Raw genomic sequence first — 16148 nt, 5'->3', positions numbered from 1 at the left:
ACCACCGCCCGGCTTGGGTAATTTATTAACGATGCATTTTAAAATAATTCTCGCTCCATATCCTGCATTCCTCTCTGGGTTCCTTTTTTATGAAATCAGTGTGCTTTTCCTTTGACCCAAGCATGCCACATTTCCATTTCTGATGTAGTCAAAGTTTTCTCTAAATGCTCTAGTGCTCTATGGTCTGTACATCATTGCTTTTTTAAAAATGGGCCTGACATTTCCCCTGTCACTGAATTGCGCAGAGGTGGACAATCAGGTGCCTTCAAGATTTGACCTCAGCCATAATCCACCACATGGCCGAGGAAGGCATTGTTGCTGGAGGTGTAACAGATGTCGATGCTGCTGTACAAGAGATGCTGAAGACCACCCTCATCCACGATGTCATAACACACGGCGGCGCATGCACAGCTGCCAATGGCTTCGACATGTGTCTAGCCCATCTTGGTGTGCTTGCACCCCATTGCAATGAGCCTGTGGGTGTCAAGATGGCTGAGGCACCCTGTGCTGAGCATCAAGTCAACCTATTAAGGTTGATGACAACAAGACACTGGGGGAATGGGTAGGCCTCAACAACTGATTGAGAGGGGAAACTGTGCAAAGTGCTTGGTTGCAGTTGTGTAGTGGGTAAGGACTATGGAACAGATTGTCAGGCCAAGGATGTCATCCAGGAGTACTTCAAATTCAAGACATGAATGAATAAGCCTTTGGGCTCACAAAAATAAATGACCTCATTCTTCAGCTCCCATAAATGTATAATCAATATTTGTAACTTCTCCACTGTAAGAATTCTATTTCAGAAAATTTGCAACACTTATAAATGTGGAGCAAGGAACAGATATGTCAGTGGGGAGCAGATGATAAATACTCATATTTTACTATAGAATTTAAATTTTATTTGGAATAAAAAATCACTGAAGATTTAAATGAAAGGAGTGACATGAAGTGGTTTGTGATATACAAAAATTAATTTAGCTGCCATGGACATAATGGAGTAGAATTGAGAAAAAAAATCAAAAGCATGGAGAATGTAAGAAGTTTTAAAGCTACTGAGAAAGGATAATCCAGGTTGGGGATACCCGAGCCATAGAGTGCCTGCTATGTAAGCATAGGGATGGAAATTTGATCTGCAGATCTCATGTAAAGTGCCGGCAGTGGTGGTAGGGGCTTGTAGCCAAGAATTGGGGAGGTGGGAACAGGTAAACACACAGAGCTCCCTGGCCAGCTAATCGAGCTTAATTGGCAAGCCCTGGGTAATAATGAGGGAACTTGTTTCAAAAGAGCCAAGTAGACAGCTGTCCTGAGGAATGGCATTCAAGGTTGACCTCTAGTCTACACACTGGGGCACACACACACATGCATATCTGCACACATGTTCATTTGTACACACTTGAGCACACTCATGAACACAATGTAATAGATAGGTATAAGCATTCCCCAATTATGTACCTAGACAGTGATCATCGACAGATGTTGAAACCACTGCATGAAATCTCAAAGGAATTCTTTTCAGTGAGTGAATTAGTATAACAGCGAAGCCACTAAAAAATCTTTCCATTGCAAAAAAATGAAACATTCATATGTTTTGTTTCCTGATATAATTGGAACCAACCATGAAGCAATCTTGCAAAAATTCATATCAAGGAGCCAAACAAGATGGCTCAGCTCATAACGGCATTTTATTGCTAAGCCTGCCAACCCCAGTTTGATCACCAGGACCCACGTCATGGAAGGAGAGACCTGATACCCGAAAGTTGTCATCTAACCTCTACACGTGCACAACTACATGCATGCAACACAGCCCCCTTACACACACACACACACACACACACACACACACTTTTTAATAAAGAAAATGAAGACAGCTCCTAAGTTTCTGGACCGATGGGCTGAAGTCTAGAATTACTGCTCGTGGAAGCTGACGTTGTCTGTGGAGGAGCAGGGCTGCAGAGGACAGCAGGTGTGGTTTGGTCTCTGCTGCCCTTGAAAGACTAGCTGGCTTTCGGAGTGGAAGCATCCAGTCAGCATCCTAAGAAGAGAAAACAGTGCAGGGCAGAAAGCTGAGGTGTGGAAACAGGTAAAACTGAACAGAGACGAAATGGATAAGAGAAGGTCCCAGATAAACGAGAGACATGAGTTGCTGAAAGAAAGACACAATTTTTTTTTTTTTTTTTTTTTTTTTTTTTTTTTTTTTTTTTTGGTTTTTCGAGACAGGGTTTCTCTGTGTAGCTTTGCACCCTTCCTGGAACTCACTCGGTAGCCCAGGCTGGCCTCGAACTCACAGAGATCCGCCTGCCTCTGCCTCCCGAGTGCTGGGATTAAAGGGGTGCGCCACCACCGCCTGGCGAAAGACACAATTTTAAAGGAATTATGCGAGTGAAAGAATAAAATGAAAGCAGCATTCATATATACATATGTATGTATAAACATATATAATATAGTATAGTATACATTCCTAGCTAAAATTATATGTTTTATATAAATTATATTTATAATAAAATAAATTTATATATAAAATTATATAATAAAATTAATTATAAATACTAAAATATATATATACACATATATACCATTTAGCTATGGGTATATACTCCAGTGGAAGAGCATCTGCACTCAAAAAGAAATTCTTTATGTAGAGAAAGGGAGAATATTGAAGTTTACTCACTTTTGTTCAGCACAAGTTCAGTATTACAAACTGAGCCCATGGGTCCCTCTTCTCTTGTTCCTCAGATCCTCAGAGGGAGAGGTCAGCACAGAACAAAGAAACGAGGTGGGGGGGAGTTTGTGGGTGGATGAGCTACATTGTTTCAGAAACTGGGAAGCCAGTGGGAAGCCAGTGGAGTTTCAGGCAGAGTAGCAAGGACGTCCAGAATAAACAGTTGCGTGGGCCACACACAAGGAAGGAGAATTATGCCTCCTGGGACCAGGGCAGAGCCATCCACTCGAGAATGCAGGTACAACAGACAAGGAAATATGAAGGAGAGTGAAAGGGCAGCTTTTTATTTGGGGCTGTTTGCTGCAGACCTCCTCCAAACAGTCAGAATATACAGCAGGGAGGCACAAAAATATATTTTTAAGCAGAAAGATTTCTTTATTGTATATTCTAAATAAATTCACAGACCATCTAGTACAAAAGAAGGAACCCTTGATGTTGAAGGACCAGAAAAAAAATAAAAAATTAAAGACACTGAGAGTCAGCCTCCTGGGATTGAGGCAGAGAAGGAAAGAAGGAATAGTTTGGTCTGGGGGTGAACAGAACCAGAAGGCTAAAGGTGTAACATGGGGCATGAGGTTAGGATCACTACTCATCATGAAGGGCAAAGGTGGAGAAGACAGAGATGAAGTCACAGCATCTCTTTGTGAGGATACAGTCTGTGATGAGGTCTGAATGAGGCATATGTCCCCATGGGATCACGTGTTTAAATTTTAACTCCCAGCTAGTGATGCTGTTTTGGTAGGTTGTGAAACTTTCAGGACGTGGTGCTTCATTGGAGGAAGTAGGCTGCTGGGAGCAGGCCTGAAGGGCTGCATCCCACCCCAGCTCCTGTTCACTCTGCTTCTTAAGTGTGGATAAATCGGAACCACCACCTCATGCTCCTGCCAATGGGAGTGGTTTCCCTTCTCGATTACGTCAGAGGACGTTTCTGTCAAAGAAGCTGCCTGTGTTCTGCCTGTATTCTGAGAACCTGAATATGGCTGCATTAATAAGTAATGGGCTAGTTGAGTTGTTGAAGAAAATTTTCAAAACAGGATCACAATCAAGCTGAGTCATTACTGCTCACTGTTCTCATCGAGGTCTACAGCAAGAGAGAGCAGCAGGTGAAGCAGAAAGCTATGGAAAATGTATGCTTGGGTGAGGACAACAACATGAATGTATAAAAGAAAGGTATGAAAACAACTGTGATTCTTAAAGAGAAACCTGGTGCCCCACACAGAGAGAACAGGAAAGCTCCTCAAAGCAAGACTCCACCCAAAGAAGAGAGCCTAAACTGAGAATACCACTGAGGATGATCCCTGCCCAACAGCAACACAAGTGTTCCCACAGGGCCAGCACACAGGCCCATGCAGCTAAGCCTATGGGACCAGGCTCCACCTCACGTAGGCCGCAGATGTTGGCAGTATTGTCTTCCCAGTACTGGTGTTGCAGACATGAAAGACACAAGAGTGGGGGGCTCCTGCTGGCTGGTACCAAAGTTGGAGAAAGCCTTTTAGATCGGGCAATGTATAGCAGGGTCAGATTCCTTGCAAAGATGCCCTAAGATTTTTGTGAAGTTGGAAAAGTCTGTATTGCAATGGAGATCCAGGATGCTGGAGATGGCAGAACCGTGGAATAGCTGCAGAGGAAAGACGCAGGCGCAGAGTGAAGATGGCCCAGGAAAGAAGAAGCGGCACGCTGCAGGCAGTTGAGTTGGAGGGTGGGACTGCCCAAGTCTGCTGCAGCTGAGATCATTCCATGAGGAGCCCGCCATCCTGGGCTCCATGAAGACATGGAGCTTCAAGTTATGTGTTTTCCCTGCTGGATTTTGGTCTTGTTTTAGCTCCTTGTTCTTCCAACATCTTTCCATTCTGGAATGGGAATTCTACTCTGTACTACTGTGTATTGAAAGTATGTAATTTGCTTTATGATTTTATAGGGATTCAGAGTTAAAAACTTGTCATGTTTTTGGAAAGAACTTTTTGGACTTTTAAGTGTTGTTGGGATCATTAGAGACTCTGGGGACTTTTCAAAATATTTTGCATTGTGAGATGGCTATAAACATCCAGAGGACAGAGGTAGAATGTTGTGGCTCAAATGTGAAGTGTCCCCACAGGTTTATGTGTTTGAACACTTGGTCCTGAGCTAGTGGAGCTGTTTGAAAGGTTGTGAGAGCTTCAGGTCGTGGACCCTCCCTATGGGAAGGAGGTAATAGAATATTCATAAAGGAAACAGAAGGAGCCGCTCAGAAGGGGCTTTGGGGGCCTCACATGGTCTCAGGAAAGTTCTGACTCCAGGAGACAGCTTTGCAACAGAGAGAGTGTTTCAGGAGCAGGTGTCCTCTCAGCAAGTCTTGATGGGGAAAGCTGAAAATGTTCAGAATAAGCTACATCTTCTTTGATAAACAAGAATAAATACTGGGCTAGAGAGATGGCTCATTGGTTAATAGAACCTGTTGCTCTTTCAGAGGACTCATGTTCAATTCCCAGCACTTATATGACTAACAATAGGCTATAACTTGAGTTCCAACAGACCTGAAACACTCTTTTGGCCCCCTCAGGCACTGCATACATGTGGTACACAGACATAGATCAGGCAAAACATCTATATACGTAAAATAACAATGACTTTTTTTTATTTGAAATGAATCTATAAATGGAGGCTTCATAGCTCAGGATTATTACTAACTAGCTCTTAAACTTAAATTAATCCATAATTCTTATCTATGTTTAGCCATGTGGCTTGGTACCTTTTCTCAGTTCTGCCTTCACATCTTGCTTCCTCTGTGTCTGGCTGGTGACTCCCAACTCTGCCCTTTTTCTTCCCAGCATTCTAGTCTGGCTCTTGTCAATCTCTTCCTGGCCAGCCATTGGCCAATCAGCTTTATTATTTACAATGAGCATAATCTACAGCATAAATCACTCACAGGCTTGGTGACTAGACCTGTTATTTATATATATGTGTGTGTGTGTGTGTGTGTGTGTGTGTGTGTGTGTGTGTGTGTGTGTGTTTAAACGACACAAGTAAAGAAAACTTAAACAATGTATCTGGAATGGAACTGTCTTAGTAGTAAAGAAAATTATCCTTCATTACAGATGATTCTGCATTCACCAGCAAAACTTAACAACATACTTAAGAGAACCAAACAGTCTTAACTGATATAACTACACTTTATAGCTGAAAAAAAAATGACACTGACAATAATTGAGTGTATGGTAATACAATGCCAAGCACCCAACATCATAAAAGTACTGTTTGAAATCTGTCTTAATTACTTCAGCCACCCTAACAGCTGAAAGAACAGTATTCTGTTTCTCGCCGTCCCAGGGGTTGGAAGTGCAAGGTTGGGGGTTCTGGTGAGGGCCCTTTCCAGGATGCAGACAGCTACCATTTCCTGGTCCCCTTAGGAGGAAAAAAAGTGAGAAAGCTCTTTGGTTCTCCCTTATTCAGGGAGATATTTTTTGTAATTTTCCACTATACTTTGTTAAGTTGTATTAATCCTTCATTAAGTTAACGTTAATGCTTTAATATGGTACATCTGGATGCCTGCTTGATGTATGGTTTCTTTCTGTTTTGAAGATTGTGGCCATAGTTCTTGTAGTAAAGTCTGAAGGTGATGATCTTATTTTCATCTCTTAAATGGCAAAAATGTATTTTATTTTGCCTTCACTATCGAGGTACTTTTCACTGGTCTAGAGTTTTAGGTTGGCAAGTTGTCTGTTTTTGCGTTCTTTCCTTTTAGACAGGTTCAGACATGGGGGGTGGACTTATGGTTTGTTTTGCCTTGTTTTACTTTGTGGTGCTGTAAAATGGATACTCAGTAATATCTTTACTTTCAGTTATTGATATTCATCACTCCCTAAGGATATGGGGTGGCATGATTCTTGAGGTGCTGGGTAGTAGCAGTGAGTCACAATGACCGGGCACGAGATCTCCTGGGGAAACAGCTGATCTCTTCCATGAAAACTCTGGCTCAGTACCTAATGGCCTCAACAAAGGTCTCCCTCTAGATACTATACTACTCAGAGGTATAGTGTGTGTGTGTGTGTGTGTGTGTGTGTGTGTGTGTGTATACATCTGTCTGTCTGTCTTAATTAATGACTTGCAAACAGAAAGTCAGAATGTTCTAAACTAACAGAGTAACAGCTATAGAAAGCATAAGAGGATTAAATGTCTTAAAACTACTGTAAAGGGAGCCTATGAGAAATAACAAGGGGAAAGAAGTTTCCATGTAAAATAAGTGAGCCATTTCCAGATGGGCAAATATAATTAAGAAGATGCAGGGAAGGAAGACAGGAGGGGTGTCTTACAGGTGTCCAAGGTGCCCCTCAATTTACATTCTAATAAACTGTAGTAGGAACTGTAATAAGGAAAAAATGAATTCAGTGAAGAGCCAGAGCTCTAGTTTATACAGCAGACTCAGTGCACAAGACCACAATCATTGCTGCAGTTGTGTATTTCACATGTTCAAGAATGTAGAAGAAAGCCGGGCAGCAGTGGCGCATGCCTTTAATCCCAGCACTCGGAAGGCAGAGCCAGGCAGATCTCTGTGAGTTCGAGGCCAACCTGGTCTACAGAGCAAGTTCCAGGACAGGCACCAAAACTACACAGAGAAACTCTGTCTCGAAAAACAAATAAACAAACAAACAAAGAATGTAGAAGATATGTAGGATGTAAAAAATTGCATCTCATGCACCTAACCTAGGGTGATCACTCTAAATATAAAGGCTCTAGCCATCTTAACCAAGAGTCATAGAGTCATAGGTTGCCACATTTCAGGGAGGGGAGAGAATACGTAAAACCCAACCCTACGCAGCTTGCGGAAAGTTTTTGGTAAGTAAACAAAACAGGTTAAAAGAAAAAGGATGAAAAAAGTACTTCGTGTCAATGGTAAACAAAAGTAATTCTGACCAGGGATAAAGGACTTCTGATCACCTTCATAAAGGCCAAAGTGTCCATTCAAGAGGTAAATCATAAACATTTATGCAAACAAGCTCAGAGCTTCAAACAATAAATTAGGTGTCAGCATGACGTCAGTAAGAACTGATAAGCAAATCGGATCAATAAGAAAGAGAAGATCTAAATACCATCTGCCAAAGTGGCCTGACTTGCATTTAGACTACACACCTCTCCACAACAGAACACGTATTCTCTTCTACTGTACATAGAATGCTTACCAAGATAGAACATTTTCCTGCCCACGGAAAAAACTCAAACATTTGCAAATTCAATTTGTCTTGAATATACTCTGACTACAATGAGATCAAGTTAGAACTAACAACAAAAAGTCTTCAGAAAAAAAAAAAAAACCTCTAAGTATTTGGAAATTAAATCAGTTAGTTTTCAAAGAGCCTGGGCAGTAGCTAGGGCAGGGAGGGGAAGTTAGAACATATTTTGAATGAAATGGAAAAGAAATCATATTATTTCAAAACCAGTGGATGTGGCCACAGCAGTAATAATGCCTAAATTATAAAATTTTCTGAAAAGCCAGAGGCCAAAGGAAGAGGACCAGGACAAGCCCTCTCCTCTGAGTTTACTGATCCTGTCTCCTTCAGGCACTTGTGACAGGACCCTGTGTTATGCAAAGGATTGTTTCTTCCAAAGGATTTTTTTTCATTTTTATTATTTCTTGGAGAGGTCACACAGTGTGTTTTGATCACATTCACCCTCTCCTCAACTCCTCCCTACTCACCTAACTTTGTACCCTCTTTTTTTTAAATCCATCAAGTCCAATGTATGCTGTCTGTATATTCTTGGCTGTTTGACCTTCTACTCTAAGATGGTCAGCTTTAAAGAAAATTAAGTTGGTCAGTCTCTCCTTTCCCCCTTTCTCCTCTCTCTCCCAGCAGCTATCACTTGCCAATAACTCCTTAGCTAGAGCAGGACTTCCTGCCCACCTCCCTCTCCATGCTGGGATTGTGTCTGGCTTGATCTTCCACAGGTCTCATGTAGGCTGTCACAACTGCCGTGAGTTTAGATGTACACACCACCTCGTGTGTCTGGGAAACACTGTTTCCTTGTAGTCTCTCTCTTACAGTTCTTCTTCCCCATATTTTTGCAATGATCCCTGAGCCTTGGAAGGTGGAGTTGTGATACAGACACCCCAGTTGGTGATGAACATTCCATAGTTCCTTTTTCTTGCACCTTTATCAGTTGTGAGTCTCTGTTATTCAACATTTACTGCAAACAGAAGCTTCTTTGGTGAGGATTAAGAGATGCTTTAACATACAGACATAACAATAAGTCATTAGGCGTCAGTTTAACACCATGTCTCTTGAGCAGAGTTATAACAGCAGCTTCTCCTCTAGGAGCTATGTGACCTGTCTAGCCACAGATTCTCACCCTGATAATGGTGCCAGGCCTGGGTTTATCTCGTGCATCGAAACTTACGTCCAATCAGAAAGGGGTTGGCTACCCCTCCGATGTTTGTGTCACTACTGTACCAGTGGGCGTGTCTTGCCAGGTCAGTCATTACTGTAGCTCTCAGGGTTCACATCTTAGTGAACGATGCTTGGTTTTCCCGCTCAGTAGTGTGAAAGCAATTTTCCATCTAGGAAAGCTAGCCAGTAGGGACTGAAGCTTCCACATGAGTACCAGCTTGATTCCTCTGTGTTCTATGATACACATGTATGATGTCGTCAGCAACAGGATCTTACAGTAACGTTTTGGAGGGTAACCAAGAACACTATCAATACACTTTAAAGCTTTGGGGGGGGGGGTCTATGAGATCTCACTGGCCAATAACTATAAAAGATGTAACCTGTTCCTGACATTGAGATTTTATTGGCTAGCCTATGGCTTATGGTAGGGGCATTGTTACCCCATTAAAAGTTAACTCTTTTTGTTGCTGTGTATGCATATATTTTAGGTGGCTTCTACCATAATAGGTTTCCAAATGACTAGTGTTGTCTGTCCCTCCCTGTATTCTCATCTAATTCCTCCCCTTCATCTCCAACCCCACTTTAACTCTTCCAATTCCATCATCCCCTTAACCCTTTATACCAGTGAGTTTTCTTCCCTCCCTTGAAGATTCCCACACACTGATCCTTTAATACTTTCCTGACCCCTGTGGCATTTCAAATGAAACACACATATCTGAAAATCAAAACTGACATCTACAGATAAAACACAAATGTGCAACACTTGTCTTTCTGTGCCTGGGTTACCACAGTGATTTCCAGCCCCATCCATTTACCTGCCAATTTCATTCTTTCCTTTTTCTTAGCAGCTCAATAATATTGCATTGTGTAAACATAACACATTTTCTTGTCCATTCATCAATTGATTTATCAGCTATACATCTTATAGAGAGTTAGTAGCTAGAATATAAAACAAACAAACAAATAAATAAACACCAACTCCCAAAGAATTCTGAAGCCCTGTCAGTATCTGTGTAGTTCACCTACTTTGGAAGTAGCATCTTCACAGATGATTAATATATGGTTATTAGGATGCCACTAACATAACTAATGTTCACATAAGATGAAGAAATTTGGATATAAACAAACTCATCCATAAGCCAGACACAGAGAGCTCGCTACCTGCAAATAAGGGAAAAGGGTGATAGAAGTTACCAGAAGCTAGAGAAAAGCCCAGGCAGTTAAAAGGAACCAGTCCTGGACATCAGATTAATAAGGGATTTCCAGCCCCAGAACTCAGAGACAGTGAATTTCTGTTGTTTTAAGATCCTAGTCTGTGGCGTTGGTTATGGAAACATTAAGAAAGGCATTTTTCTTGTCACAGTTAAATGAGTAGTCTCCATCCTTCTGTCAGCATCCTCTTAGTCCATTTCACCACCTTGGAGGAGTCAGCACTGGCTAGCGGACAGGTTCTGTCTCCACATCTCCCAGCTCTTCCCTGCTTCCTCATCACTAACAGTTTGGGCCATGGTTCCTTTGACTTCCATGTCTCCTTTATGCTGTCCAGTTCTCTGATACTCACTTACTCTATTCCATATTTTTAATTCACTCTGTGAAAACACCCAGAAGTTCTTTCCGAAAAGACTGCTGGCTGGAGCAGGGCATAGAGTTCAGTGATAGAGTGCTTGCCTACCATGGGAGAGGCATCTGTTTAAGAGTGGAAACTTCAAAGGTCCTATACAATCTGGGACCTGGCTACCTCATGATGTTGCCTATTCTTATCATTTTCTGTCATTCACTAGTGTCCATTCTTGAGGGCTGAGCCTCTTTGTTGGTCCTTGGATATACCAAGCTTGCCTGCTTTACTCAATTTGCTTTCCTGTTCCTTGTGCTCTGCGTGTACATGGTTCACTGCTGTAAACTTCCTTCCCATGATCTCTTTTCTGTCTGGTGGACATCTGGTACAATCCGACTTTTCTACCTCCCCAGTTAGAGGAAGTTCCAGGAGAGTTTTAAATACCCGTGTCTTCAGTGCTCAGAGCAGAGTCTGGCATACAGGTACTGATTAAACATTTTGTGTGCAAGCGCACAAGCACACACACACACACACACACACTCATACACATACCAATGAATGCTGTAGTGCACGTGTGAATATCAGAAGACAACTTGTGGGAGTTGGCTCTCTCCTTCCATCATTCAGATCTCAGAGATCAAACTCAAATTATCAGGCTTGGGGCAAGGGTCTTTATCGACTAAGCCGTCTTGCTGGCCCAGGTACTAACTTTAACAAGAAAACTTGAATAACTATAGATAAATCCAGCTGGCTACCCTACCACTGTGCCAGTCACTGTACCTGGACTATTACCATCTATAATTGTTAAATGATCCGTGGTCTTTCTCTGTGGAGTCACACTGTAGTTAGTCATTTAATTTGAAAAGATCTTTTAACTCATTTGAAACCTTCAAAAAGTGTCAAGTGGTCAAAGGGTAACATTTATTGAGAGTTGGTCATAGTAACATACGTAAGGCCAAATTAGACTCAGCTGGAGTGATCAAAAAGAGAAATGTCTAATGCCTGGATCTGGTGCTTATAGCTCATTCACACATGATAATGTTTCTGATGGTCACCAACAATACAAGGATGAAAATAAATACAGTATGTGCACACTTCTTAAACAAAGTGTAATGGCCAAAAATGATCCATCTGACTCTGTGCAGGTGTGCAAATGGCTCTGATCCCTGTTGCAACTTCCAAGGAGGCTTTAAGCTTAGGAAATACCCTAGTATTGATCCTTGATTCCTACGAAATTATATTTTTATAGAATATTATTTTAAGATCTGTTACATTCATTTATGCTGTGGAATGTTTGTTTAATAATGCAAAGATGTATTGCATTTTTTATGTTGCATTTGTTTGACTCTTTGAAGCTGTGTTACTTTGCCTGTCTAAAACACCCGATTGGTCTGATAAAGAGCCGAATGGCCAATAGCAAGGCAGGAGAAAGTATAGACAGGGCTGGCAGGCAGAGAGAATAAATAGAAGGAGAAATCTGGGGAAAGGAGGATCAAGCAATGAGAAAAGGAGGAGAGGAAAACTTCAGGGGCCAGCCACCCAGCTACACAGCCAGCTTGTGGAGCTCCTGGAGTCCACATGAAGAGAGGGAGGGAGAGATTATATAGGCCCTCTGCATATGGATGACAGTTGTGTAGCTTGGTCTGTTTGAGGGGCCCCTAGAAGTGGGACCAGGATCTGTCCCTGGGGCATGAGCTGGCTTTTTGGAACCTATTCCCTATGGTGAGATGCCTCCCTCAGCCTTGATGCAGAGGGGGAGGAGCTTGGTCCTGCCTCAATTTGATATGCCATGCTTTGTTGACTCCCATGGGAGGCCTTACCCTTTCTGAGGAATGGATTGGGGGTGGGTAGAAAGGGGGGGAATGGGAGAGGAGGGAAGGGAAACAAACTGTGGTGGGTATGTAAATTTTTTTTTTTAAAAAGTAAAGAAAGGTACACAGAAGTAGAGAAAGATAAAAGCCCAAAGGCAAAAAGTAGTCGGGATAATTTAAGTTAAAAAAAAGCTGGCTAGAAATAAGCTAAGCTAAGGCCGGACATTCATAAAAAAGAATAAGCCTCCCTGTGATTTATTTGGGAGCTGGGTGGTGGGCCCCCAAAAGAACAAAGAGTAAAAACAACCAACTACATTAGATGACTGATCTTCTGTGGGTAAAGTTTTTAATTGGCCTCTGGGGGATAATCAGAGGTTAGTCGACCTGTGAAACAAGAGTCAGGTACTATTTAGAAATTGTGCCATGTCGGGTGGTGGTGGCACACACCTTTAGTCCCAGCACTCGGGAGGCAGAGGCAGGCAGAGCTCTGTGAGTTTGTGGCTAGTCTGGTCTACAAAGTGAGTTCCAGGACAGCCAGGGCTGTTACACAGAGAAACCCTGTCTCGAAAAACAGCAACAAAATGAAACAAAAATAAAAAACACCGTCCCCCTAAAAAAGAAAATAGTTATATCAATGACCCAAAGAATAAGCTCAAGTGTCCTATAAGGGACCTGATTACTTGTCTTTCATGATGAATCATGCACGGACCAAGTCCAGTTGCATGTGTCAACACAGAATAAGGGAAGGGATGTAGCTCAGTGGGTAGGGTGTGTGCTTTGCGTGTATGAAGTCCGGGGATTATTTTTACTTTAATTTTTTTCCTGGTACAATACATCCTGATCACAGCTTCCCCTTCCTCTGCTCCTTTCAGTTCCCCCCTCTTATCTCCCTCAGATTCACTCCCACACCCTATCTTCTCCCAGAAAAGAGCTGGCCTCCCAAGACATCAACTGAACAGGGCACAGCGAGACACAACAAGACCAGGCACCAAACCTCATATCAAGGCTGGGTAAGGCAGCCCAGTAGGAGGAAAAGGGTCCCAAGAGCAGGCAAAGAGTCAGGCACACCCCCACACCCGCTGTCAGAAGTCCCCCCCAAACACCAAGCCAACAACCATGACATATATGCAGAGGACCTAGTGCAGCCCCATGCCACTCTGCAACTGCTGCTCCGGTGTCTGTGAGCCTCCACAAGCACTGTTAGTTAATTCCTACAGTTCCTCCTCGTCCTCTTCTGCAGGGTTTCCTGAACTCCAAGGGGAGGGACCCAATGCAGATCTCCAAACTGGGCTCTCTCTTAGCCTAACATCAGCTGTGGGTCTCGGCATCTACTCCCATCATGTGCAGAGGTGGTCTCTCTGACGATGCCTGAGGCATCAATCTATGAATATTGCAGAACATCGTTAGGAATCATTTTATTGGGTGTTTTTGTTTGGTTTTGGTTTTTGGCCAGTCAGGTTTAGTTCTGTCCTACTCTCTGGAGGCCCTGGGATTGTATTCTGAGCACTGCCTCAAGCAGGCACCATGGTCCTTGTTTGTAATCTCAACACTATAGAGGTGGATGCAGAAGGATCAGTAGTTCAAAGTCATCCTGTAAGTATAAGGCCAGCCTGAGATACATGAGATTTATCCCAAAAAGACAAGTAGGAAATACGCTTGTCTCTATTTGACATTTAGGATCATAGCTTATAATGGAAGCATCATTTTGTAAAATTCAGTATTAATTTACTTTAGGTGCCCTTACTCTGTGAGTACACAGCACAGGAAAGCCTGCCCCAACACTACTAACATCAATTTATCACTTAAAAGTGGGAGCTTCAATGACTGAGATGTGACTTTAGAAGGATCTTCATTTTAGGAAAAGACACTAAAATTTAGGAATAAAGCCTTAAACACATTGACAGGTTTCTGGGATCCAAATTACATGGAATTATGCCAGTGGCTTGATCGTGATAGAACTCATCTCAAGAACTACTAAAGTGAGAGCTTTTAAAGTCTTAAAAATCCTTAGTGTGATTTATTTTATAGTCATAGACTTCTAAGAGGGAAGAATGTTAGATAAACCACATGGGAACTAGAGTAGTGTTTACAATAACATATACACAGTAGTGCATGGCGGTGTCCCTGTACACAGTAGTGCATGGCGGTGTCCCTGTACACAGTAGTGCATGACAGTGTCTAGAAGGGTTAAGTTTGGTTCCAGGGCATTTGCTTTAGCTGAGGCTAGGCCAAATTTCTCAGTGGGCTTACATAAAATGTAATTCAGAATACAGGGATTGAAACGGACAAGGCTCACCTAGCCACTAATATCACTTTCAAAGCAGTCAGTTACCAGCCTCAACCACCAACAACTTTCACAGGAGCTGGTGAAATCTGTGTCCAAATATGGTGAACATTCCTCTATTGCCAAAATGGGAAAAACAGCCTTATCTCCTCATCAAAAGCCATCCACCAGGAAATCAGCTTCACTGTTTAGTACCCAGATAGACGAAAAGCACATTTCATGTGCAGCTCCTGGGAGGCTTGTCCCAGTGCCAACTTGCGGACCTCCAGTAAACATGAAATCATAGCTCTTGATAATGTCGACATCTTTCTAGAAACGCTCTAGGCGGAACTTGCCCAGTTAGGGGAAAGGTGATTTTATTCGTGCATATGGAGCTAAGTAGGGCTTGTGCTTCTGCACTTCATATCGGAGACTGAATTCTTCCTCCTCTGTATTCTCACACCAGAAAGTTATTGCACGAGTGTGTGTGTATGCTTGCACATGTACTTTACAAATGCACACAGAGCTACAGGTGTCTCCCAGGGTTACAGGTGGCCCCTCGAGGCTGTCTTGCCTAAGTCTGGCACACAATCGCCTGGAGAAGGACTCCGGTTTAGCCTGCTCTGGGATACCCAACCTTACTATATGCGCGCGTGTCTCGATGCCACTACAGAAGCTCCAGAAACTTCAGCAAGGACCCGTGGGTGGCCCCTCAGCCAGCCTACACAAAAAACTGCAGCATCTGGGTTCCCCTCTTGTCTCGAAATCTCCGGGATCACTGTGGACCAGAGGTGTCTGTCATTGCTCCTCCGGGAGAGGGAAAGGCACGGACAGGCTCCCAGAGCCGGCTCCAGCCACAGAATCCATCTCTTCCTGGACTAGGTAACTAAACCCAGACCAGCGTGGGCGAAGGCAGGGCAAGATCCTCCCTTCTCACCTCGCGTGGTCCCTTCTTACTCACGGGGTCTGGGAACCTCAGCCCAGTCGCCTTGAGCTGCAGCAACGTCCCCGAGGCACTTTCGGCCCAGGCTGGGCATCGCGGCTGGGCCACCCCCACCCCGGCACGGTGGCGCTCTGGGTTCCGAGCCCCGGAGGCTGGCTCCGAGGGCTCCCCCCTCCCCCGTGCCCTGTCCTCCCCCCTTCTCCCCCGCCCCGTCCCCGCCCCGTCGCAGCCCGAGGCCACCCTGGGTCCGGGCAAGCGCTGGCTCCCGGGCCGGCTGCCCCCTCCCCTCTCCCCCACCCCGGGCGGGGGCGCGCGAGCAGCGGTGACGTCAAGGGGCGCGCGGTGGCAGCACCTCCCCGCGCGCTAGTTAAAAAGAAGAAGAAAAGAGGGAGCGAAACATGAGAGGCTGTGTGAGAAACAGCAGCCGCCGGCAGAGGAGACCTCAGCATCCTCGGGAGCCCAGCGCCGGCCCTGCCTCCGCCCGGCCCGCCGCCGCCGCCG

The 16148-nt window shown here is 43.8% G+C and overlaps 1 pseudogene; it reads left to right on the top strand.

The window, feature by feature from the left end:
* Positions 1-296: 296 nt before the first annotated feature.
* On the top strand, positions 297-695 carry LOC131911137 (small ribosomal subunit protein eS12-like; annotated as a pseudogene).
* Positions 696-16148: the final 15453 nt, after the last annotated feature.

The sequence above is a fragment of the Peromyscus eremicus genome, chromosome 5 (genome assembly GCF_949786415.1).
Source record: "Peromyscus eremicus chromosome 5, PerEre_H2_v1, whole genome shotgun sequence".
NCBI classification, from domain to species: domain Eukaryota; kingdom Metazoa; phylum Chordata; class Mammalia; order Rodentia; family Cricetidae; genus Peromyscus; species Peromyscus eremicus.
This window is presented reverse-complemented; position numbering and strand designations above follow the sequence as displayed.